Here is a 26,235-nt window from a genome sequence, read left to right on the forward strand (position 1 = left end):
AAGTATTATCAAGGAGTTAAATGCCACTTTCCTAGTTCTCATGTCGAAGGTGGTTGGGTTAGACTCTATCGACCAATTTAGATCTATCAGTCTTTGTAACACTTTTCATAAAATTATTTCAAAAGTGTTGGCTTCAAGGATCGTCAAAGTAGTTTTACCCCTAGGAGACAAATACTAGACTCTATTATGACTATTTATGAAGTGATCCACTCTTTGGAGGAGGGTAAGAGTGAAGGGTTTCTTCTTAAGCTTGACTTGTCTAAGGCTTATGATCATGTGGATTGGACCTTTCTCTTCAATGTTCTTAGGGCCTTTGGGTTTAATTCTAGGGTTATCAAACTCATAGGCTAGTTGGTTACCACTACCTTCTTGGTTGTGCTAGTTAATGGTTCACCTTTGGCTTTCTTTAAGCCTTCAAGAGGTCTCAGACAAGGAGATCTAATTTCCCCTATTCTTTTCATTATTTTGGTTGATTGTCTCAAAAGGATGATTTCTACTAATAGAATTTTTAAATCTTTAACCGGTATAAAATCTTCTTTTGGCCACCTAGTTTTTTCCCGTCAACAATTTGGTGATGATACTATTATGGGTGGGAAAGCTATAGTTGAAGAGACCAGTGTGGTGAAAAATATTTTGATCTCTTATTCAAGGGGATTAAGGTAGCTTATCAACTGGAACAAGAGTTTGGTTTTCTTAATTAATACTCTAGATGTACGTCAGAGGAAGATTGTTTCTATTCTGGGCTATGTTACTAGTTCTATTCCTTCTAGCTACTTGGGTGTCCTCTTGGAATTGACATCCTAGGATTCTTTCTAGAATAAAACAAAATATTGGCTAGTTAAAAGGGAGTCAATCTTAGCCAAGCTAGCAAGATTTAGCTTGTCAAAGCTACTCTTCATAACCTTCCAACCTATGCTTTGAGTCTTTTTGTGATTCCTAGTAAGTTTTTGGATCACGTGGAGAAGATCCAGAGGGACTTTCTTAGGTCCAGGTTGGAATGCAACAAGCATTTACAGCAAGTGCCTTGGGATAAATTGTGTTTTCCAAAATAGAATGGTGGCTTGGGGATAAGGAAATTGCATCCTTTCAATAGAGCCCTCCAAGCTAAATAGGTATGGAGAATATTTTCTAGTAGAGGGGAGTGGAGGGACATTATGGAAGATAAATTTCTTTGTAGACCTTTCAAAAAAATTCTTTTTTATGATTCAATTCCTAGAGGCTCTAATATTTGGAATGGTCTTCTTAGTGCTAGAGATGTAGCTATCAAAAGGGTGAAATGGTGTATTGGGGATGGAGAGGAAAATATTTCTTGGCATGATAATTGGCTAATTCAAGAGCCTCTTATTTCCATCCTTGAATTTGAGATATGGGTCGGCATTTGCTTCCAAAAGGTGGGGAGATTTTTTTTTGAGTATAGACATGCTTAGGGCTAGACAGATCTGACTATCATTTCAAAGGACCTTGAACTCCTTATGAATATTTTGATCTCGGTCATTGTAAATGAGGATCAAGATAAGATTGTGTAGGAGGATACTTTAGATGGAGCCTATTTAGTGGCCTTAGGTTACCAAGCTATTATGAAGAAGGATTTGAGGTTGGAATGGGCCAAAGCCTGGTACCCTAGTCTTACTCCAAACATTAATTTTTTTTCTGGATTTTACTCAAGAACAAGATTTTAAATATTGACAACCTGTGCAAGAGGGGACATCCTATTCCTTATAGGTGTGTCCTTTGCAAAAATTAGGTTCAGACATTGGATCATCTTTTTATCCACTAATCATTTTCAAGAGAGGTTTGGTCTTTATTCAACCAATCTTTTGGGATGAGTTGGTGTGCTCCTAGCTTAGCTATAGACTTCTTATGATAGTGGGATAATTCTTGGAAGGGATTTGGTCTACAAAATATAAGTAAATGGGCTCTACCTCATTTTGGATAGGGTATACATAAGGAATGTAATAAAAATATTTTTAGGGATGTTAAACTTATAGCTAGAAAAGTATCTGAAAAAATTCAAAATGCCTTGTTGGAAAGCTATATGTTTATAAAAGAAACTAACCCTTTTGCAGGTGAAAATGGGAGAACTATTGATTCTCAGACTAAAAGAAGGTAGTTTTCCTAGTCCTTACCTCTAGAAGGTTGGCACTAGGCCAAATTTGATGGCACAACTAAGGGAAATCCAGGAGAGGTGGGATGTGGAGGTGTGATAAGAAAGAGTCAAGGGTATGAGATTATGAAGGTCATTGTTGAGGCTAGTGCTACCCTCTAGACTACGAAATTGGTTAAGATGTTGGGTTCAAATATTTGTTGTTGGAAGGGGACTCTAACAATATTATCAAATGCTTAAGAGGGGATCACCATCTATCCTTGAGTATAAAGAATATTATTAAGGAAACAAAAAATAGTTTTCTATCCTTTGATAAGGTCTTTGTGGCTCATGTGTATTGTGAAGGTAACATGGCTACTAACTGGATGATGAATGAGGTTGTAAGGAGGGAAATGTCACAAATATGAGCACGTGGAGAGCTTTTTCCAATGGATGCAAAAAGTATTATGGATCTAGAAAGGATTCAGGGGAAAATGGGCATCATTAAGGGTAATAATGGTAGATAATTTTGTTTATGTGTCGTATCTTGTATTGAGACATTGGCATGAGCCAATCCAAAGGATTCATTATTGGAGAATTTACTGGCACATTTTGTGGGAAATCTTAAGGGTTTCTAGTAATTACTATAGCTTTTTCTTTTTCAAGGATGGGTTCAAGTACATGTTTTGGGAGATAAACCAGGTATCTGCTCAAGCCAACTAGAAAACTCAAAGATGCTACTATGCTATTTGCAATAACATGGTTGGAGAGAGGCATAGAAGGGAGCTAGAAGAGGAAGAAAAAAAGTGGAAGCAATGATTGAATTTGTGGGAAAAATTGAAGAAAGGAGGTGGGTAAAAGCACAAACATGTGTCACCCTTTTACAAAGGAAAAGCTAACAAAATTATAACTATTTACCTTCAATGACATAAAACTAGTATTATTATTTAGAATTTGAAAATGAAGAAAACTAATAAAATGTTTAGAAATAGATGAAGTTTAGGATAATAAATTTTAATAATTATTTTGAATAAGAATTGATATATTTTCTTATTTTTCAAAGATGACCTTTTAGTACTAAAAAATGTTGAAAATTAGAGGTCTAGTTCCCACCACAAATCTATATGCAAATAAACTTATTACCATTTGATCTTAGATTATGTTATAGATAACATATTTTGCATAACTTGTTTAGCTAGAAAAACAAAAAATATAAACTGGCTTTAACATATATTTTCTCTTTTATAACAGTTCAAATTTTAACTCAACTAAAATCAATAGTTTTCATTTCCCACCACATTTTTCAAAATAAATCTACTCCAACCAAAAGAGAAATTATACATTCTTCAAGGGGAATCTCTCCTCTAGAACATAATATAATTTTTGAATTTTTTTAATATGATTTAATAGTTTTTCTTTTCTCAACATTGACATCTTCTCAAGTGTTAAAATATGTACTTGTAGATTTTTTTAATTACAATATACTATATCTAGTTAAAACACTATGAACTCTATATGAGAATATTCTTAACTTTGAACACTCTAAAAAGGTGTTTATATGATTTTAAAAAAATATCATAAAAAATAGTTAAACTTATTGAAATGCTAGTTTTTTGAAATAATTTTGTTTCTTTAGTAATTGGATACAAACTGCTATAAAGTTGCATTTAATAGAAATTTCCAATTGGAAAAGTGTGAGCCCATATATAACTTAGCTAGAATAAATTTATAAATATCATATGTTTGCACAAAATTGAATTTTAGATAGAAATACACAAATTTAGTTGTTTTGATAACTCAGCATAAGAGGTGACACATATTTGTACTTTTACCCAAGTATTTCATCCTTCATTAGAAAACTTTCATGGTTGGGACTCGAAGATCACTAAGCTCGTGGTGAAGACATGGAGAGAGGGGAAGGTAAAGATTGATGGGCTGGACCTTTAGATCAATAAAGAACTTATTCTTGAGGTGATTAATTCCCTAAACGATGGCATTAAATTCTTTAGGGACAAGAAAATTTCCCTGAATCTGGTTAAGGATTTTGCTAGGGATTTGAAGGAAATGAAGGAGCTTAGGAAGATGGGTTCCTATTACAAGCCTAAATCTATTAAGAATCTATGGAAATTTTTCCTTAGTGCAATTATATCCTATATCATGCTCAAAACTAGGTTTGATAGGATTTGAACCAACCATTTCATTATTCTTAATCATTTTAGGTATAGTACAAAGATTTCCATTCCCTAATATCTATTTTTGTCAGATAATAAGAGTATAATGGACTATAAGAAGAAAGTTTATTCTAATTCAACCTTCCATGAGGGTTCTTTACTACTCATATATGAGCATTTTAAAGCTGAAACTCATGGAAGTGTTGTTGCCTAGAAGGTGGTTTCTTTGGAAGAAACTGGGAGCTCTAACCTCTTATCAGACCCAACGGATAGTGTAGGTATGAACTCAAAAGAGGAAGAGGAGGTGGAAAAAATCAAGAAGAGTATGGGTAAGAAGAATACAAAGAAACCAAGTTGAGGCTTACAGAAAAGGATTAAATAGGAGGAGGAGCCGAAGGAAGAGTATAACAATAAGGAAGAGGGGATGGACTTACATAGGGAAGGAAATGCAAGAGGTTGGACCTAGCAAGACTCAAGTGAGTAGGAAGGAGGAAAGCTCAGTCAAAAGGAAAATAGGGGGGGATAAGGACGTAGAGAGGGCTTAGGGAAAGGGTAAGGAGAGGTTTTTTGAAGCTTGGAAAGAAAGGAAGGAGGAAGAGGGTATGGTTAAAACAATGGTTTCTCTAGATGAAGAGGTGAGAAAAAATGTTTGGAGGAATTTCTATCTAGGTACAGCCAAGATGGAACTTGTTAGAGAAAACATAAACCTTGAGGTGCTCAAGGGTAGGGATGATATTATTTAGCTAGAAAGGCTTATTGATCCTGGCCTGGTTATTCTAAGTGACAATTTGCAGGAGACGGGTATGAATTTTCTAAACAATGCTAGAAATAGCCTTGTGGACAATTTTTGGTCCTTAAAATGGATATTTCATGAAATTGAGGAAATAAAGTATAGATTTTTGGGAAAGGATAGGCAAAAAGGGGTGGGAGAGAATGTCAAATTTGGCAATCTAGAAGCTAGTGTTTTAAAGATTGAAAAAAGGGTGGAAAGGATGGACACTACGCTTTATAGCTTAGCTAATCAAAGCCTTAACATTATAAAAGTTCTAAATGATAATATTATTTAGCTTCAATGGATGATGGAGGAGAATAAATAGTTTAAGGAGGGAAAGGACGTTGACAGGACTAGGGTGACTGAAGAGGAGGAGTCCTTATAGGAGGAGAGCTTGAGCAGAAAGAGTAGAATGGAAAAGAGAAATAGGGTTGAGCTGGCCTCTTAGGATGATAGTCACTCAAAGATCGATGAGGTAGAGGCAAAGGAAGAGATGGAGTAAAATAATAAGGAGCTTACTAAAGATCATGTGACTTGATCATTCTTCCTCATTTTGGCTACTTTCTTGGCTTTTGGCCTTCCACTTTTTGCTCTCATTTGTTGGTCAATCCTGACCTATTGTTTTTTCTATTGCTTAATAGCTAGACTTGAACTATTAATTTATTTTATGTTTTCAACTGGTGGTTTTAGGATCCCCTATAAAAAACCTATTTTACTAAATAAAAAAAAATGACACATCAAGTTTGGGATATACTAGTAGTGAAGAAGCAGAATCATCCAAATATGCTAAAGAAAGAAGTAACAAAGGTAAGAATACCAAAACCCCTTGTCATTATTGTGGAAAGATAGGACATACTTCTAATCTATGCCAAAGAAAGAATGTTAAGTAAAATAACATGGGTCACTACCATAAGTGCAACAAACAAGGTCATCAAGCACATGAATGCAAAACCAAGACCATGGACACTCAAATATTTACAAGATACTATTATAACTATCACAAATATGGACATAGAGCCTTTGAGTGTTGATCCAAACCCAAGTAGTCATCAAACAAGAAAACAAAGGTAAAGAAAAATGGAAACTCCTATAATTGGGATTATAATAGAAGGTATTGTTGTCACCACTATTATAGAGTATGGACATGTTCCCAAGAACTGTTTTAGAACACACTTTATGAGTGATTACATAAGGTGGTTGAGTCAAACCACATGTTTTATTTGTTTGAAGACTAGCCACAACAATATATATTGTCCAACAAGATCAAAGGCAGCAAGTTGTGAGTTCAAAAAAGGCAAAGGAAAGCCAAATATTGAAAATGTTAGAGATGAGATGAGCAAGATATAGAAGAGAATGGAAGATTGCAGCACATCAAGTGTAGATGGGTTTGCTTCACCCAATAGGTCAAGTGATCACACCTCATAAAACTAAGCAATAAAGAGGCATGTGGGACTAATAGTTAAAAGATATATCATACATCAGGTCCAAGGATTTATTTTTGAAAAGATTACATATGCATGAATAAAGATGTAAACTGCTATTAGAAACCAAGGATAAATCTTTAAGTTTAATGGCTTTTGCATGTTACTACCAAGCATGAAAAAAAAGTTTCATATGGTTGATGAGTGAAATGTTAGTCAATCTCAAGATTGTAGTTGTTTTCAAGCATATGGAAATATATGTGGATGCTGCATGAGCCAGAAACCAATTGATGTTGAGATTATAGCTATGTATGAACTTAACATTAAATACAGTGTTTTAAGGGCTATTTGATCATTTTTTTCTTATTTGACATCATTTAAATTTGAAGAAGACCACATTCAATGCTAAAGGTGATTTGAATGTCTTTTTGACACCATTTTAGTAGGATTTATAAGGTATTTATTGTGTGTTGAGCTACACAATTTTAAAATTTTCAAACCCTAGATCTATGTAATGGAGTCTAGTTCTTCGAGAGAAAAAGGTGTAGAGGGAAAATAGGTTTTGAATGTTCAATTAATTAGTGATAAAATTATACAACCTATTTTCAAGGCTATCCTAGATATATCTTACAATCAAGATCCATACAGTGTAGTGTCTATGATACCACCATGAGTCTTGATGATTCAAGATGTGAGGAATAGTTACACATGCAAGATCAAAAGCATAATAGACATGGAATTAGAATAAGAATATAGAAAAACCAAGAAAAAATGGAGCATTGAAGAAAGAATACAAGATTTTTGAGAATGGTTAACTTGTGCCCTAGATTTCCCCAGTGTCTTCAAAACATAGTGGATTAAGATTGTCTTAAGTAGAATTCATGATAACTCTGTATGGTTAGAAAATGGACCAGTTAAAAGGAAAAAGAGTATTGTTCATAGGGCAATAGGGTATCCAATCATAGATTATCCAAAGACCATGAGAAGTGAGTCAAAGGAAGTTATTGAAAAGTACATGGGGGCTATATGGAATAAAAGGGGTATGACCATTATTACTATAACAGATCCCCTAATAGCTTTTGTAGTGAGGGTAATAGCACACAAGTTTTATCAGTCTAGTAAATTAAATAGTGTACCTTGCATTGTAATAGATATTAGCTACCAAATTGTGAAGCAGGATCATACTTACAATCTTGTTGAGTTGCAGTTACAACAATTGATTGAAAATTTGGGAGCCATAAGGGAAACGAAGAATGCTCAGTGTAAATTTGGATCTATTTTGGTATGTATTTTCTTTTATGTATAGAATACATTTCCTAAATTTAGTAAGGTTGCTTGGAAGGTGAATAGATCAATTGTGGTTCAAATAGTAGAATTTATGGAGCAATTAGGTGATAACTTTAAGTCGGTGATGACTAATTATTTTAAATATTTTAAGAAAATAATGAAGAATGGACTAGGGATACTAGCCTCACTAGTGGAGAGATATTATAATGATGTTTTCTTATTAGTTAATACTGATTACACATATGTTCAATAGTGATTCCTAGGGTGAGATGGCTAAGGCCATTAGGTTATGAAATCAATGTTGATTAGGCCTTTGCAAAAAATATTACTTGCCAAAGAAGTAGATAAGGAAGCCAAAACATTTTGTAATTATGGCTTGGCCAAATCAAAGATCACTATGGAGTTGAACACTGCTTCAATGATGATAAAGAAGAACAAATTTCTGAGGAAATTGAAAGAAAAATTAGGTGAAGGAGATGAGGAAGAAGAAAAAGATGATGATGAAGAAGAGAACACACAAGCTCAAGCACCATTGGCACTAACACAAGGTCAAGGAGAATATCAACAAGAGGAAGAAGTAGAAACTACAGAAGGTGTTAAGGAAGAAGAAGCCAGTGAAGCATCTTTAACTACTAATAATAAGAAATAAAACACAAAGACTCAAGAAGTGAGAAAAAAAAAAAAGGTTACAAAACCTAGTCAACCCAAATCTAAAATACCTACCATAAGGGTTAGTACAAGAGTTACTACACAAAAAGCCAAAGAAGTAGCTAAGTCTATAGAGAAGGAAGCTAGAGCATAGAAGAGGCTAAGGAGGAAGTACATTGTCCATGTTGAAACTAATGAGGAGATGACTAAATCAGATGACAACAACCAATTCCAAGTGGTGTGTCATAGTCCCTCATTAGATCTAGACAATTTATGTGAGAATGTTAGAATTAAAGCTAATTTATCAAGTTTCTCTCACATTGAGTTTGATAATCTTAGAAAGATTGAGAAGAATAAAGTAGAAGAGATGGTATATTCCATAATGGTTACATTGAAAAAGGCTCCTCTAGAACATGCCAAATCCATACCTAAGAGTTTATATGATAAACTTGAGCAAAAATGGCACTATTATTTGAACACTAAAAGACAAATTAGGGTGACATCCATTGCTGAAGTTATGCTAAAACTTAGTAACCCTAAAATGTGTAATGCCATTAAGAAATATGATGTAAGATTTCTACCTAGGTATAAGGCATTTAGGATATTATAGAAAAATATAGAGGATGTTTTGAAGAAGTCTAAACAAATGTGGAAGTTAACATATGGATTGACAACAACAAAACAAGATGACCAAACACATATTGATGTAGGAGAAGATGAAGAAGATGATAATGAAAAAGGCACAATTGAGGGAGAAACTAATATGAATATTGATAATTAGGCACTAGCTAACGAAGAGTAGCAAATAGAATAGAGTGTACAAGCTACACAAATGTTGAGTGCCAGTCCTCCATAGGTTACATGTGAAAACACTAAAACTATCAAAGTAAAGGATGTTTCTGATACTTATGCTCAAAACATCAATCCCCTTACATAGGAATATTTGAAAAAGATACTTATCCAAGCCACACTCTAGGACAAGTTGTGTAACAACTCTGTATAGGTGAGTGTAGATGAAATTTAGAAGATAGAGATTATAACTATAAGGTAGGAAGTGAAAACACAAGAAACACATATAATCATTCCTTAAGTCGCAAGTGTACAACCTTCACAAGCCATAGTTGTATATGAAATGAAGGATATAATAGGTTTCACTATTAGTACACTCTAATCTTAGAAAATGTTTAAGAAATTGAAAAATAAAAGATTGAGACAGTAGGAGAAGAAAAGATGGAAACACCAATAAATAATGGGACTCAAAGCCAAATAGGTCAGGTAGATACACTTGCACCTCCAACACAAGATCATGGTGCAACTAAAACCATAGAGGAATAAAAGCACAAGTCAAAGGAGAAAAGTTTGACACCTAAGCCAATGAAGCTAGTGGCAATCCAAGCACTGGTAACATTACCAAAATCTAGCACTCCTTCCAATTAAGCTCTTCAATGGCCAAGCATAGATGCTAGACCATTGCAATTTTTAGTGCCAAGTCCTAGCTCATCTAAGATAGAAGAGGTAATTTCTTATGGAGACATTAGCATAGATGAAGAGATTATATTTCCAAAATTTTATTATGCAGCAATCACAATTGAGTAGATGGGTATATTACAAGAGGCCTTACAAAGAAGAAACATCAAGAATTTCTCAAAAGGGAGCATAGGTAGAAGCAAGATTTGATTGATATCAAAGACATTTTCTTAGATGTGTTTAGTCTACCTACATCAAATGAAACAAGGAAAATCATTGAAAATTTGACCAATATAGTGGAAAGGGTTAATGATGTAGACCTAGATACTAATGTCAAACTATTAGAATGGTCTGAAAAAATGTTTCAATACAAAGTAAATGAGAAGATATCCAGTGGTACTGTAGTGACACAGGTTGAGTTAGAAACCAAGATAGAGAGTGTGAAGAAGGTAGAAGAGTGTGTAGAAGGTACTAGATAAGGAACCACATCCTAAGTTTGAGAATCCAAATGTAGCCATCATGTGCAATATTGCCCAAGTCTCTAAGTCAAAGTGCGAAACACTTTAGGAACCTATTACAATCCTAGAGTTAGTTAGCATCTTTACAAGGAGATGAAGCCAATATAAGGGTTAAACTAATTAGAAACTAGTCAAAATTGACTCCTCACATGGAGATTTTATAGAAGCAACTAGGCTAGCTATTGAACTAGCTAGCCAAATTAAGTATTTGGAGGTAGCTTGTGATAATTGGGATGCAACTCTTAAAATTATACTTGAGGTCCATAAATCCTTTTTTGACAAATACACTATTAATGTATAACCCATTAACATTGGTGCCAAAAAGAGGGAGTAAGAGCAAAGAGGGAGAGTGCCATGGGGGAGCAAGCAAGTAAAATAAAGAGATATCTATCCAAAGTGGGAGTAAAAACAAAAAAAGTAATAGAACAATAAAATGAAAACATTAGTTCAAATAAAAAACAAAGAAAGAGTATCAGTTGATGCAAATCTACTTAATAGGAGAAAGATTTTGATACAGAGTATAGTACATAATGGATCAAACAACTTAGGGGGACTTATAAAATTTTAAGGTATAAGTCATGTTCTAAAATTTTGATTTTTATAAATTTTGTATAGAAGCTGAATAGACATCTATGTTATGCTCATAAGAATAACATTATTAATGTATGATCAAGTGTTTTTGAGACTCATGTCAAAGGGGCAATTGTTAATCTTAGATTGGTCTTGACAAGTGAGTGTCTATACACTTAAGTCATTTACCTAGTTCATGCTAAACAAGTAACATATGTCAAGTAAATAGTGAGTGCCAAGTCAGCCAAGTGTCAAACAAATAATATGTTTCAAGTGATTCTATTGCTGAGAGAGTAGTGCGTGGTGAGTCATTCTAATGTCGAGTGACATTATTAAAGTCATAGTTAGTATCGAGCATTAGGGACTTCTAATGCTGAGTAACACAATTTTGACATAGTTTCTTGTATTGGCACAAACTACTATGTAAACCATTTTTGAGACAACTTAAGGATTATTTGATGATATTTTGTTGATAAGGATGAATCTTAAGTGGGAATCCATATGTAGTACATGCACCTAATTAGGTAAAGGGAAGGCTTAAGATGTAATATGGGTGAATCACAACTGTCAATTCATACCTAACCCTAAGTCACCTAGGTCTTTTAAAGGAGGAAAACCCTAAACTTTTTATGAATGATCAAAGAGAAAGAAGGAAATTTTGCATGCGCAAATAGGACATTCATGGTGACCAAGGTATTATGATATGAATTGTAGTGAAAAATTAGTTAAAGGAGAATGGAGGAAGGAAATAGTGAACACCAGAGAGACATTTGATCAAGAAGAATCAAGTATGCATCAATATAGAGGTGATCTAACATCAATCAACAGAGTGCTAATCATAGGATCATTGCTGAGACATTCTAATAAGTGAATAAGTTAAATTTCTCAATACAGTAGTCCTAATAGGTTATATTTAAAACCTCTAATAAGGTGCTTACTTAATTATGAGTTGAAGTCCTTTAAGAAAACACACTTCTAGTAGGGCATTGAAATCCTTTGATAGGGTGAGACCTAATAGTCTTTGTAACCCTTTAATAGGATAGACCTATCATATAGTAGATCATGTTTCATGATCAAATATTGTAACTTTCATTGGATATAATTTATTGCTACAATAATGAAGATTTGTGGGTGTCATCCCCACCCTAGTTTTACACTCTCATTGGAGGGTTTCAGGGTAATCATATCTTGTGTCATATATGTGTGAATGCTTACCTATTTACATGCTTTAGATGTACATACTTTACATGGTATTTCAGTTTACTTATTGAATTGAGAGATGGATGTATGGTGCATCTTCCTATGGGTTAAAGTTTAAAGCACTAATTCACCCACCCCCTCTTAGAGTTTACCTTTCCTATTGCAATTCTAACATATTTCTACCAACATAATCTTGTTGTTTTGTGCTTCTTTGATGTAAAGAATTTTGTTATCACTAGTTCTTTGAAAAACAATCTTCATTAAATAATTATGAAGTCCTTCATGCCAATCTTTGGGAGCTTAATTGAGACCATATAATGCTTTGGGTAGTTAAAAAACCCTATCCCTTTTGTTAGGATATAGAAAAACCTTCAAGATTCTCTATGTAAGCTTTTCCTTCTAGATTTCTATTAAAGAATGCATATTTCACATCCATCTGATACACTTTAAAACCTTTATGTACAACATAAGCAATTAAAGTCATTAGATCTTATATTCTTGCAGCAGGAGAAAAAAATTCACAATAATAAATATATCCCTTTTAAGAGTAACCTATGCATACTAACCTTGCTTTATTTCTAGAAACTTCTCCATATTCACCCACCTTATTTCTAAACAACCAATTGTGCCTATTATATTCTTATGCTTGTGTCTAGGAACAAGAAGCCAGGTCCTATTCCTTTCTATCTTTTCCATCTCTTCATTCATTGCCTGAATCCAACTTTCATTATCCAAAGCATCTTTAACTATTCAAGGTTCAAATTCAGCAAGCAAACATGTACCTTTCAAAATGTTCCTTGTCCTTTTATCATCTAATTTGTCTCTAATGATTTTTTCAGGTGCATGGTTCCTTCTAACATATATTGCAAGTACATGTGCTTTGGATTTACACCATGTTCTAGTTACCTCACCATTATCTTCTACATCATGCTTGGGTCCCACTATTTATGAATGAGGTGCTTTAGACTCAGACTCGAGTTGGTTAGGCTACAACTCAGTAGTTTATGACTATGACTCGGGTCCTCTAGACAATGACTTAGGTTTCACTAGCTACAACTCAAGTGATTCTAGAGATTTTGGGGATTTGTGAGGTGAAGTCTATTGGCTTCCAATTGGAATAGATAGTGTATCTGATTCAAAGTGAATGAACCATCTATAATCTTTAGGTTTTTTCCTTCTCTCTTCTTCACTTTTTTTTGCAAATTCATCGATCTTCACATGTGCATATTCTATAATCTTATCTTAGATTCAAACATTTGTATGCTTTACTTCTATTGGAGTATCCTAGGAATGTGCCTCATTACTTTTGACATCAAATTTATCTTTCCTAGTCTCCTTAAAAATATAACATTTTCTACCAAATACTTTTATGTAACTTACATTAGGTTTGTACACATACCATAATTCATATGGAGTTTGACTTAAATCTTTCTTTAGATATACTCTATTTAAGGTATGGACTACTATAATTTCCTTTTAGTATTTAATTGCAATATTATTTTCTATCATTAGGGTTATTACACAATCCATGATTGATATATTCCTTCTTTCTTCTATACCATTCTGTTGTTGTGTACCAGGGGCTGATATTTCTCTTTTGATTCCTCTTCCAGTGCAAAATTCATTGAATTCATTAGAAATGAATTCATGTCCTCTAGGTGATCTCAAACATTTCAAAGTCATTACTGTCATCATCCTAGAATAACCATCAAAAAATAAAATAAAATACTTATCTCCACTATAGCTCTCTATGCTAATAGGTCCACAAAGGTCTATATGATCTAGCTCCAAGATTTCTCTAGAATGATAGTTGTTTCTCTTGAAACTTGTCTTACTTATCTTACCAATTTGACAATTTTTTCATAGGCCCATATCAAGTTTCCTCAAGCTAGGAATACCTCTCACTCTAGGTTTCTACTTGCGGAATGAAACATGAACTTTCACTAAGATATAGGTAGAATAGGTTACCATTTGTTTGATTATGAGACCCAACTTGATTTCCTTTTCTATCTAGTAGCTTGGCCTTCCCATTTAGGAATTCTACCTTGAATCTAATGTTATTCAATTGTGCCACACTCAATAGATTATGTTTTGATGCTTCAAACCAATAAGCATTATCACATATGAGTTTGTTGGTTAGAGAAATACAACCTTTTCCTTTTACGTAACATGGTTCATTATTTCCAAATCTTACACTTCCACCATCATAGTGTTCAATATATTCAAACTTTTATTTATCACCAGCCATATGATGAGAACAACCACTATCAATAATCAATGTATCATTTTTGTGAACATGAGAAATAAGTTTGATTTTATCATCTTCATGATTTGATTCATCTTTTACAGCAATATAAACCATTCCATCATCATTACCACTATCAAAATCTTTAGCCATGAAACATGACTTCTTACCTTTATCCATGTATTCATTGTAGTTCTTGAAATCCTTCTTTCCTTTATACTTGTTGTTCTTATTTTCCTCTTTGTCTTCTCTATTTGGACACCTTGAAGCAATGTGACCAACTTCTTCACAAGAAAAACAAATTAGAAGAATTTTACCTTTGTACTTTCCTTTGCATTTGTGATATTTTCTCATAAGTAGGGCTTCAACGGTCTTACAATCATTGTCAAAACTATCTTCCTCTTCAATTTTAGATTATTTGACTTTAGGCTTTGTAACTTTCTTCTTGAGTGACAACTTGGCTTCAAATGCAGACTCAAGATTGCTAGAACTAGGAACATAATTATCATAGTTATATAGCTCAAACGCTATCAACCTTCTGACTAGAGCATCCAAGATTATCTTATTATTTGCATCACATCTCATATCTTGAATAGATTAGACTCTAATTTCATAGATAGGAAGAAGGGTTCTAATTACCTTGCTTACCACTATGACATTCAAATATTTTTTACCTGAATCAATGATGGTTTCTAGTTGTAGCTTCAAAATTTTTTGCCATGCCTCAAAGTTATCTTTGTTCAACTTTTGAATCTCTCTCCTATAAGACATCTTAATCTTAATATTTAGCTTAGGTCCTTCAAACTTTGTAAGCACCAAAAGCTCCAACACTAATTATTTGAAATATAAGAGGAAAACTGAGAGGGGAGGTGTAAATCCATTATGAAAAAAATAAGTCCCAGATCCCTTAGATGTCAATACATAACAATTTTTTTTCTGAAACTACTATTACTTAGTTAGCACATAGGCACTTGGTTAACATCAACAATATGATGTAACTCATAAAACACTATAATATCAATTGTTACTCGATAAATACTAAATATGAAGATCTTAAGATAATAACTATGATTAAGATAAATTAACTTAGTTGCATACACATAAAATACATAGCATAAATATAGGTGCCAGCAAGATCTAACGGGGAAACCCAATTTGGCAGAAATCACCAATTGCAACTAGTTATCATTTTTCACTCTTCTAAAGTGATCCATGTTAGGAGCCAGCCCTATTAAACATTACAAAACACACTATTAGGTGTGACCCTGTTAGAGGACTTAATCACCCTCTTAGGAATGGCCTTGTTAGAGGTCATTAGATACTTCAATCTAGAAATGTTGCCTTGTTAGAGGATTTGAAAAATAGTTGTTAGGCTAAGTCTATTAAGCAATTTGATACACTACTCCAATGGTTAGAGAGTAACAATGATATGACCTAATTAATGATGCAACTATATGTTGGAAATATGATTTAAAAGCTCATTGTTTAAGATCAAAGAGGGAGATTGTTTTTAACATAATGTTTTCAAGCATTGTTTTGTCATTGATGTCAAACCTCTTATTTGTAGTAATGACATTTTCTCATAAGATCCAAGTACTATCACTTAGTTGATTGATGAAGAGGATTTGATCAACAAGATGTAATAAGAGTACCTAAGGGAAAGGTTAAGTTATGTTGTTGTAATGAAGTGAAAGGATTAGTTAAGACAATGGTTAAATGATGTCTTGATAACATATTCAAAGATACAGAGGTTGGTCATACTTTGAAACATTGAAGGAAGAAGTTGTAACAAGGTTGACTGCAAAGCTTAAACTAAGCTCATTTTTGGGTGCCAAGAAAGCTAGTTGAGGCTAAGAAAATTCTTAGTTGGAGCTGAGTAACAAGAAATTCTAGTGTGTGTTGAGTGAAGTTCAGGTGTTGAGCATTAGAAAATCTTAGTTGGTGCCAAGTGAACTTTAGGTGCCGAGCATCAGTAAAAACATAGATGATGCCAAGTATCACAATATGTGTCTGTAGACACCTAAATTTGATTACATTGCTTCGGTAATCCTATTTAGTTATCTCTAAAGGCATCATTAATTAAATTCCTATTTAATTAATCCTTTTCCATCCTCTAGCTGATTAATTTAATTAATTATCTATAGTCCTAATTGATAAATCAAATAACCTATTATTTATCAATTAAATCCTATTCTTCTATCTAAATCCAAAATCCCCATTTATTAAATAAACCTATTTGAAAAATAAAACCCTCAAATCTAATAACCCCTAACTTATTCCTAAACCCTCTTTTTAGCCTAATCCACCCCATCCACCCATACTAACCAAGCTTAGCCACTAACTCACCCACCCTCATGAATGCCATCCACTTGCAAATCTCTAACATCCCTAATCTAATCCTAAACCCAAGCCTAATCCACCCCCTAATGTTGTCACATTCCCTAAGCAAGCTTAATACTTTCTTAAGCCAAGGAAAGTCAACAATCTCAACTCCCTCCAAAATATCCCAACCACCCAACAATAAATGCTCTTAAAAAAGCCATAAAGACTCTTACAAGCTCTTACAATCCATAATGAAGGGTCTTTATGAAGATATTATCTTTTGAGCCTCTTTTGTTGACTCATCCTTCCCCTTTCCTCCATCCACTCACCTTGTGACATGTGTCACTCCCTGATTGGTGCTAAACAAGCACAATCCATGTGCTCCCTTTTGAGTGCATCCTAGCCCTCCTTAAGCTTTCATCTTTCCTACCATCTTAGCCTTCCATCCCTCAAGCCCTTAGCCTATAAATTGAATCCCCTCCCAAGCCATTTCATCATAATCTTGGAGCTAAAGTTATAATGCCCTTTTGAGAGCCAAAAGCTATCAACCATACCCTTATGATGTCAAATTGAGAGCTCACAAAGCTACCAATTTGCCATTTTTCATCTCCATTGAAGCTAGTTTTTGGGAACCTTGAGCATACATCCCAATCCTTAGTCCATTCATTTGGCTCACATTTCCAATTGGGGTTTCCTCTTTAGTCTCTCATTTATGTTATGGTTTATATGCTAGTTAATGCTTTTATTTTTGAATAGATTAGTATTACTTGCTAACATATTTCTCATATACATTTTGGCACGCTTGGTGGGACCCCACTATGGGTCATTTAATCCTCTAGTTCTATCTATATATATTTTTTTGCTAATAATCAAATGTTTCTTGTCATTTGAGTGAGTTGTAGTGTTTAATCTTGTTCTTGCAGGTTAGAGGAAGCATTAGGGAGAAATAACGAAGCTTCAAAAATCAAATTGCAAAATTTTTTTGAAGAAAATCCGCGTGTTTTAAACCAAATTCTGCGCAGTGTCGTCTCTGCATATCGGCATCTCCGACTGGTCGACTATCGTCTCTGAATCTGAAACTGTCATCTATGAAGTGAATTCTGTCGTCTGCGCAAATCAGTGTCTCTTCATTTCAGCGTCTCCAGCTAGCTTTAATCATCGTCTCCGCCTCTAACCATCATTTCCACTTGGCAATTTTCTCATTCAAAATCCACTCTGTCATCTCCGTTGCCGCCATTAGTCAAACTGTCATCTCCATCGCAGCCAGCATACAAACTATCATCTCTGCAACCTTGACTGTCATCTCTGCCGTCGCCAACTTTATCTATCGTCTTTGCCTCCTCCTCTACCGTCTCTGTAGATTAGCGTCTCTGCCGATCAACATCTGTGCTTGATGAATTGTCGTCTTCGCTTGTAGGATTTAGACCATTTTAAGCATTTTTACGCATAGAAAAAAAAACAAAAAAAGTTAAATTTTTTTCCCATAGTTAAGCTTTCCTTTTTTTTGAAGATTTTGGTGACTAATCAATTTCTTTTTTGTCTTATTGTAGGTTGGAGCAACTTTTTGGGTGACTAATCATGTTTTTAAGATTTTTCATGGAATGAACTTGAATGGTTAAACACATTTTATATTGAATGAATGTCACTAAAAAACACACTCTTGAATGCTGCGGGTTAAAATCAAATTTTCTTTGAATGCATGATTAAAACAACAAATCCAATCTTGAATGCGAAGGATCAATTAACCATTGCAATATCAAACACTTCATTTGGAGCTTCTAAAATTGAACAAAACAAATCTCTTTTCCACATGCAATCTAGGTAAATTTTGATTTTTGGACATTTAAAAAACTTTGTTAAGTTAAAATACAAATTTGCAAAAATCAATTTGAGTAGTTCCTTGGACTCACCTCTTGTCTAATCACCCATCAATTCAACCATTGGTTGCAATCTCAGTGGCATTTATGGGGATGGGTCTACTTGAAAAAGGTGTAAAATGTTCCATAATCTAACTCACTCACTTGGTCTTTGAACGTTTGCTTTAACTTTATCAAAATTCTTAAATGATCAAAACTCTAGATTAAATCAATCACACTTCAAGTTTGGGCACTAAAATTGAAAAACTATTGACGTGGAGGGCCTTCGGGTCTGCGATTGAAAAATCAAGTCTCACTCATCTTTTCTTTGGGCTTTACAACAAACTCACACTCAATCTTGAATGCCTTAAAGAAAATTAATCGATACTTGACGTGGAGGGCCTCTGGGCGTGCGAGTTTTCTTTTGTTGACCCTAACTCTTCTTCTTGTTTGCATTTTTCGATCAATTTACTTTTGTTGGAACTTGAAGTTGGAATTGAACATTGTCTCTTAAACATGAGTGCTTGCAAAGTCTAGATTAGCACACATAAGAGTCAGTTGGTAAAAGAACAAGCATGTTTTTTAGCCCAAGGTCATCCAAGTCTTCTCTCCCCTTACCATCTTTCGAGGCCATCTTGGGTGCATAAGATTAGGATCCAAAACCTTGTTTCTTTTTAGGAGGCCTGCTTGGAGATTTCATCACCCCTTGGGACGACCTCAACTCCAGCATTCCGGCGGAGTATAAGAACCAGGAGGTGAATCGAAAGACACCTCTCTTGGGATCAAGATTTTGTCACTCGGGCTAAGCCTCAAAGAGCTTTATACCCTTGAGAAGTGAAAGAGGAGAAGTGGGTTATCGCTCCTCTCGGCTGTGTGACATCTTTTTGGTTTCATCTATGGATTTGGGCCTCACGTACCTTGGGTATATCAAGGACTCCCTAGCTAAACCAACTATCAACCTTGTAGACAACCATCTAGGATGTTAATGTGCTTGAAGTGACTAATCGAAACATTTGTAGAACATACACACTCCTCAACACAAGTATCACATTCTAAGAATCAAAAACTTCTATCTGGTTGTTCCTATCTATTGCTTGCTTTTTAATTTGTTGAATGCATGTTTTCCAAACTTGGTCAATCCTAGCTTAGGGCACACTTAGCGTAGTCACTGCCTATCCCAGAAGTTGAACAAGTTGAAGCAAAATAACCGAGGTCTCTCAAAGCCAAGCAGATTCAAGAATTCATGTCAAAGCAATCCAAACCCAAATAGAAGCTCCACAAAGTCAAACTCAAGCCATCTCAGGCATACCAAGAACTTTCAGCCAAGAAAAAGGAACTAACACCAAGTCCTCAAATTGCCAAACTCCACAAAGCAGAGGACAAAGCTACCGACGTAGCAGTTCAAGAGGCCTGGTTAGAGTGCACCATCAAATTTAGCCAAAGTCCAGGAGTTAATCCTACTTATGCCTTACTAACTAAGCATGATTTCTATGATTAGACCCTCTTGTTTCTCCACATCTTCTTGGATAAGCTTCACTTTAGAGTCATATTTGTAGAAAAAGCTAGCCATTTTAGGTTATCCCCTTAAGCATTATTAGCTCATTCATCTCATTTAGAACCAAACCATCTAGCCAGCAATAAAAACCTCACATCCAAGCCTTCAAAATTGTTGTCACTTTTACCAAAAGTTTACCATTGCTAAAATCTTCCAAATCCATCAATCTCACCAAGGTTATCCCTTTGACAGAGCTTTGTTTAGGGTAATCTAGCTTTGTCACTTGTTATCCCTCATCACCTTGAGCTAAAGGTTGGGATCCACAAGTGGGCAATCTCGTGTTCTTCCTAAAAGATCATCAGTCTATCCTTAAGTTGACACAATCACCACCAAGCTTACACATAGGAAAGTAGACCTTTTATGCTTTGGCAACATATCTTTGAAGTTAGAATCTCAAAACCCAATCCTCAAGTTTTTTCATATAGCTTTGTCTGAACTTAGGAAATTATTTGCATAGAAAAGCCTTCCCCCTTTTTCATCCATCAGCATTATTGCATCTCATCCCTAGGAGCATTTTTCATGCCACCCGTCACTCACTTAGCCAAGAAGAAAGAAACAATGGAGCCCTATCATTTGGATTGAACAGCCTCACCCCCCTTGAGCACTCAGCCATCCTTTAGCCTAGAGAAAGCTATGCCATCATTGACTGACATTGAAGCTTTCATGAACCAACTAGGAAATGCAGTATTGGTAAACACCATTATAGAGAAGAACAAAGAGACAATCATGGCTAATTTTCGAAGGGACAATGTAGAAACCTTTGACTTTGGAAGACCCCCTCCATTATCAGATCCATCTCGCCCATTGTTTGGGCAGCTGCCACCACCCATAGGCTCTTATGATCCAAATTATCCTCAATATATGCTAAAAGAAGAGCCTCCAGCCAATCCATATGATCCAACCGACCCAAACATACTAGCCTCCACTCAAGTTGAAATCTCCCTTCCACAAGCCAATCCAACCTCCACCAATCCATCCTTGGTACATACCTCTCCACTCCAAACCCCCTTTACCCAAAACACCTCACTGTTCATGCCCTTCACTATTGTTGTTGTTGCTTCCCAACCCAGCCTTCCAAATCCACCCATCTCCCAAATCAGTGCTAGCATCTTTGGCCAACCTCAACAATATACAATAGGGATGCTGCCCATGGGGCCAAGTAATCAACCTTTCATCACCCCCAGCTTGTTCACCACAGCCTAAAGCATAATCCCATCATTTCCATTAGGTCTTGGGAGCTTAGTGCCATCAACCACAAATCCACAAGCTACTACCCTCACTCCACAAAGCTATCAAACCCCACAAGCTACTACCAATTTTCTACCAAGCTCCCAAGTGACCCCAGCCCCTTGCCACCACTCTACCAAGCTTCCAAATCCAGCCACAAAGCTATCAAAGCCCACCAGTTCCATTCCAAAGCTTTCAATTCCCACCACCTCCATCACCAACTAATCCATTACCTCCAATTACCAACTACTTTTCAATGCCACTTCTAGGAGGTAATCCACCACCCCAGCCAACCACCAATTGTTTGTAGATACCATCTCAAATGGGGGCACAACCCACATATATTGGTCAAACCCCACAAGCCCCCCGATCCTTTCCCCAAACCTCACAACCATCTTATACCTTAGCCCCACAAAGAAATCCATTTATCCCACAACCAGCTTATGTTCCTCAATCCTAACCTCAAATCCCATATCAACAGCAAGCCTCGCAGCACATGCAACAATATGTGCCACCTCCCCCTCAGCAACCTATCATCCACCATGTAGCTACCCAAACAATATACAATCCCTATCAGCAAATCCCTCACAGCCATCCATATTCAGTGGCCCCATCTAGTGCATAGCTACCTCAAGGCACTCCTACATTGGGGACACCCCAGCCATCACCTATCAATTCAGAATGGGAGCAAATGAAGATAGCTCTAAAAGCCATCCAAGAAGGGAATGATCTGAAGACATTCAAGTTTGAGAATGTGTGTCCTTACCCATTTGACAGAGCCATTACCATGACACCATTTCTCAAACACTTTGAGGTACCCAAATTTGACAAATTCAGAGGAAAAGGAGACCCTGTCACACATATCAAAGAATTTTACATGCACTGCCAAGATGTGGCATACAATGATGTCTTCCTCTTGCGCCTTTTTCCCAAAAGCTTGGCTGGACCAGCTCTTGAATGGTTTTACAGAATCCCCTATGGCACAATTAAAAGCTTTGCTAAATTATCTGAGGCATTCGTAGCGCAATATGCCCATCTTGTTGAAACAGAGCTATCAATAGTTGACCTTGTCCACACTAAGAAAAAAGGTGGAGAAAGCCTTGCTGAATACCTTAAAAGATGGCAAACCCTTACCAGCTGCATATCCTACACCTTGCAAGAGCGCCATGTGGTGAAAATGTTTATTGATAATGCCCATCCCAGCTTGGCTCACCACATGACCATGAACTGTTTGCAAACCTATAAAGATATCAAAGAGAAAGGAATGATCCTTGAGCAAGGACTCATTAAAGATGGTGTGGCAAAGATTTACAAAGAGGCCAACCAAAATCAATCACATTCCAATGACAAGTCTAGGTATTGGAACAAAAACAAGCATGTTGCAACAGATGGCGTCACTGACACCAGACATGTGAATATTGTTGGTCCTTCTGACAACCAGTCCAACCCACCATATCAACAAAATAATCAACAAACTATCAACTACGAACATCAGAATCACCAAAGCTATCAAGGTCACAATCCAAGACCCAACTTTCAAGGGTCTAACAATCAAGCTAATGCCATCAATGTAGCTACAGGAAAAAATCCCAGATTCCAACCTGCACCTAGAAATTATACACCCCTTGGTGAGCCATTGGATGTCATTTTTGAGAAATTAGTCAAGGAAAACCTCATCAAATTTCCTCCTACCCAGCAAATTGACACAAGCCAATCCAAAGCTGCATGGTACAAGGACAATGAGTACTACAAATTTCATAGGGTAAAAGGTCACACTACCCTCAGATGCATGAAACTGAAAGACTATGTGCAGGACCTCATTGATCGGAAGGAAATCACTGTTGGTGCCCAAACCTCTCCCAATGCAGGCTTACATATCTATCAAAATGCTTTTCCTCCTCACAACAATCAAAATCCTAGAAAAGCACCTATCCAAACCAACAACAACAACACCAAAAACCGTCAGCCAAACCAACAGCATGGGAAGAACAATGACCACACTTCATCCTATATAGACTATGGTAACCTTATAGGTTGTATATTTGAGAAAGAGCCTTCTGTCAATGTTATCAATATCCAAGGACCAAACAATGAGTGTGCAATCACCACTCGAAGAGCGCAATTTAACATCGCAGGCCCACCCATTACACCAACACCATCAGCTCCATCAAAAAGCTAGTACAATATCTTGGAACACCTTGGGAACATGCCAACCCAAATCTTCATTTTAGACCTTCTTCGCACTAGTCCTGTGTACAAGAACATCCTTGACAGTGCTCTCATAGAATCCTGTGTCCCTTTTGATATCAATGCTACTGATTTTCATAATCTTGTTGGACACCTTTCATCCTCATGTGCCCTATCGTTCAAACCCACCGACATACTTGTGGTCGAGCCAGATCACACCCTTCCGCTTCGCATAGCCATCATGGTATCCAACTTTTCTGTGAAAAGAGTAATGATAGATAATGGATCAGCCTTGAATATTTGCACCCTAAAATTCATAAAACAAGCTGGGTATACCGAGGCAGATATCATAAGTGAGGTTATCACTATCAAAGCTTATGACAACTTGGAAAGAACCACAGAAGGAACTATTTTGCTGCCAATCAAGGTTGGGCCAGTCATCCAAGAGACACTTTTCCATGTTATTGATCTAAACCTACCGTTTAACATCCTCCTCGATTGCCCATGGATTCATGCCATGAAAGCTGTTCCATCCACTTACCATCAGTGCGTCAAATTTTTGCATCAAGGCACTGAGGTAACCATCCATGCCGATCAAGAACCCTTTTCTTACTGCAATGTGGTTGAAGCTTCATATACAAACCATTGCCCTGGGATTGATATCGGCACATCCATCACTAGCTCATCCCACACTTATAATGACCCAGAAACCATCCTCGCCTCTACCCTGTCTACCGTGAAGATCAATAACAAAGGTTGTGGAGATTATAGTCTATCAGATGCATTTGTTGTCGGGGCACTCCCACTTGATCTACATGCCCATGGACGACCGACATATCACAAAGCTAAGGAGATTCCACCTCCTTGATATAAACAGTTTGGCCCAACAACCTTTGTATCCTCAAAAATTCCTCTTGATGAGGAGCTCACTCCAGATATCAACAAATGGTTACATAAGGATGCACCTCAAAGAAATAAAGCACACCTTGATCACTTCAGCCAAAAGTATCCCCAAGTACTAAGCTCATCACTGACAAATGGAACTATAAAGGTGGTGGTCTAGGACTAGAAGAAAGAGGCATGCAGTGCCCCATCGATGCACACAAGTGGGAATCAAAGTTAGGTATTGGCTTTGGCATACCCACAACTGAGGGCACCAATGAGAATGGTCATGCTTTTTCAAACATTCACTGCGACCTTGTAGAAATCAAAGACATTCCTGAGGAAGTTGAAAAGAGAGCCTATGACGATATCCTAGACCAAATATCCCTTGGAGACTTTTCTCTCCAAGAACTATCCATCCACCTCATTGACCTACCACTCGCCCATCCACAACTCATAGATTGGGACCAACCAAGCGTCATACACATCAATGAGTTCACATCAGAGGAGGCACTTCTAAGATTCATGAGAGCTGAAACTCCTCACTAGAAAACAAAGCCAGATTCTGCCTATATCTACAAGCTAGATTCCAAGGGGTATTTTGGAGAAAATCCCCAACCTAGTTCCGATACACCCAAAACTGGAACTAAGGTGAATCTGAGACTAGCTAAGGAAGCAAAGAGAACTCCTCAACAAGGAAATCCAGAGCCACAAGTAGAACATGAGGATTTAGCATTGCCTCCTCAAGATAATTGACCAGAGATATCTTCTATTCTAATTGAGGATACTAGGGAAGTCAACATCGGTTCTTCAGAGATCCCTAAGCTTGTTCACATTGTTGCATCCCTATCATAGGACCAAGCTGGCCTCCTCTTTGAGGTCTTAAGAGAGAACATTGGTCAATTTGCATGGTCATATCAGGACATGCCAGGGCTTGATCTAAAGCTTGTAGTTCATCATCTTGTAGTCGATCCAAAGATCAAGCCCGTTAGACAAAAGCATAGAAAAATGCACCCCAAGGTGGCATTATTGGTCAAAGCTGAATTAGAAAGAATGTTAGCTACTAAGGTTATCCGCCCTATCGACTACTCAGAATGGATCTCCAACATGGTCCCCATCACTAAACCTTCCAGTGACATTAGAATCTACACTGATTTCAGAGATCTTAACAAAGCTTGTCCAAAAGATGATTTTCCCTTGCCCAACATAGATATGATTGTAGATCTTACAGCTAGACATGAAATTTTGTCCCTCATGGATGGATTTTTTGGGTATAATTAGATCAAGATTGCAGAAGAGGATCAGCATAAGACAACATTCACTACCCCTTGGGGAACCTTTTGCTACAACATGATGCCTTTTGGCCTAAAGAATGCTAGGGCTACCTATCAAAGAGCTATGACAACCATTTTTCATGATCTCATCCATAGCATTTTCGAGGATTATGTGGATGATATCTTGGTCAAGTCTCATACCTTCATGGATCATCTTGTTGACTTGAAGAAAGTCTTTGATAGGTTAGCCAAATATCATGTCATGTTGAATCCCAAGAAATGTGTCTTTGGGGTCACATCTGGCAAGCTTCTAAGATTTATAGTTTCTAAACAAGGTATAGAGATCGACCCCAAGAAGGTCAAGGCTATCTTAGACATTCCTCCTCCCCAGACACTACAACAGCTTTGTTCTCTTCAGGGAAAGCTTCAATCTATTTGGCGCTTCATCTCCCAGCTTGCAGATAAGTGTACACCATTCTCACATTTACTGAAGAAGGATGAGAACTTCAAGTGGGATACTTTATGTCAACGCAAATTTGACCATCTCAAT

The sequence above is a fragment of the Cupressus sempervirens genome, chromosome 1 (genome assembly GCF_028749045.1).
Source record: "Cupressus sempervirens isolate cs-2001-9-10 chromosome 1, ASM2874904v1, whole genome shotgun sequence".
Lineage (NCBI taxonomy): Eukaryota > Viridiplantae > Streptophyta > Pinopsida > Cupressales > Cupressaceae > Cupressus > Cupressus sempervirens.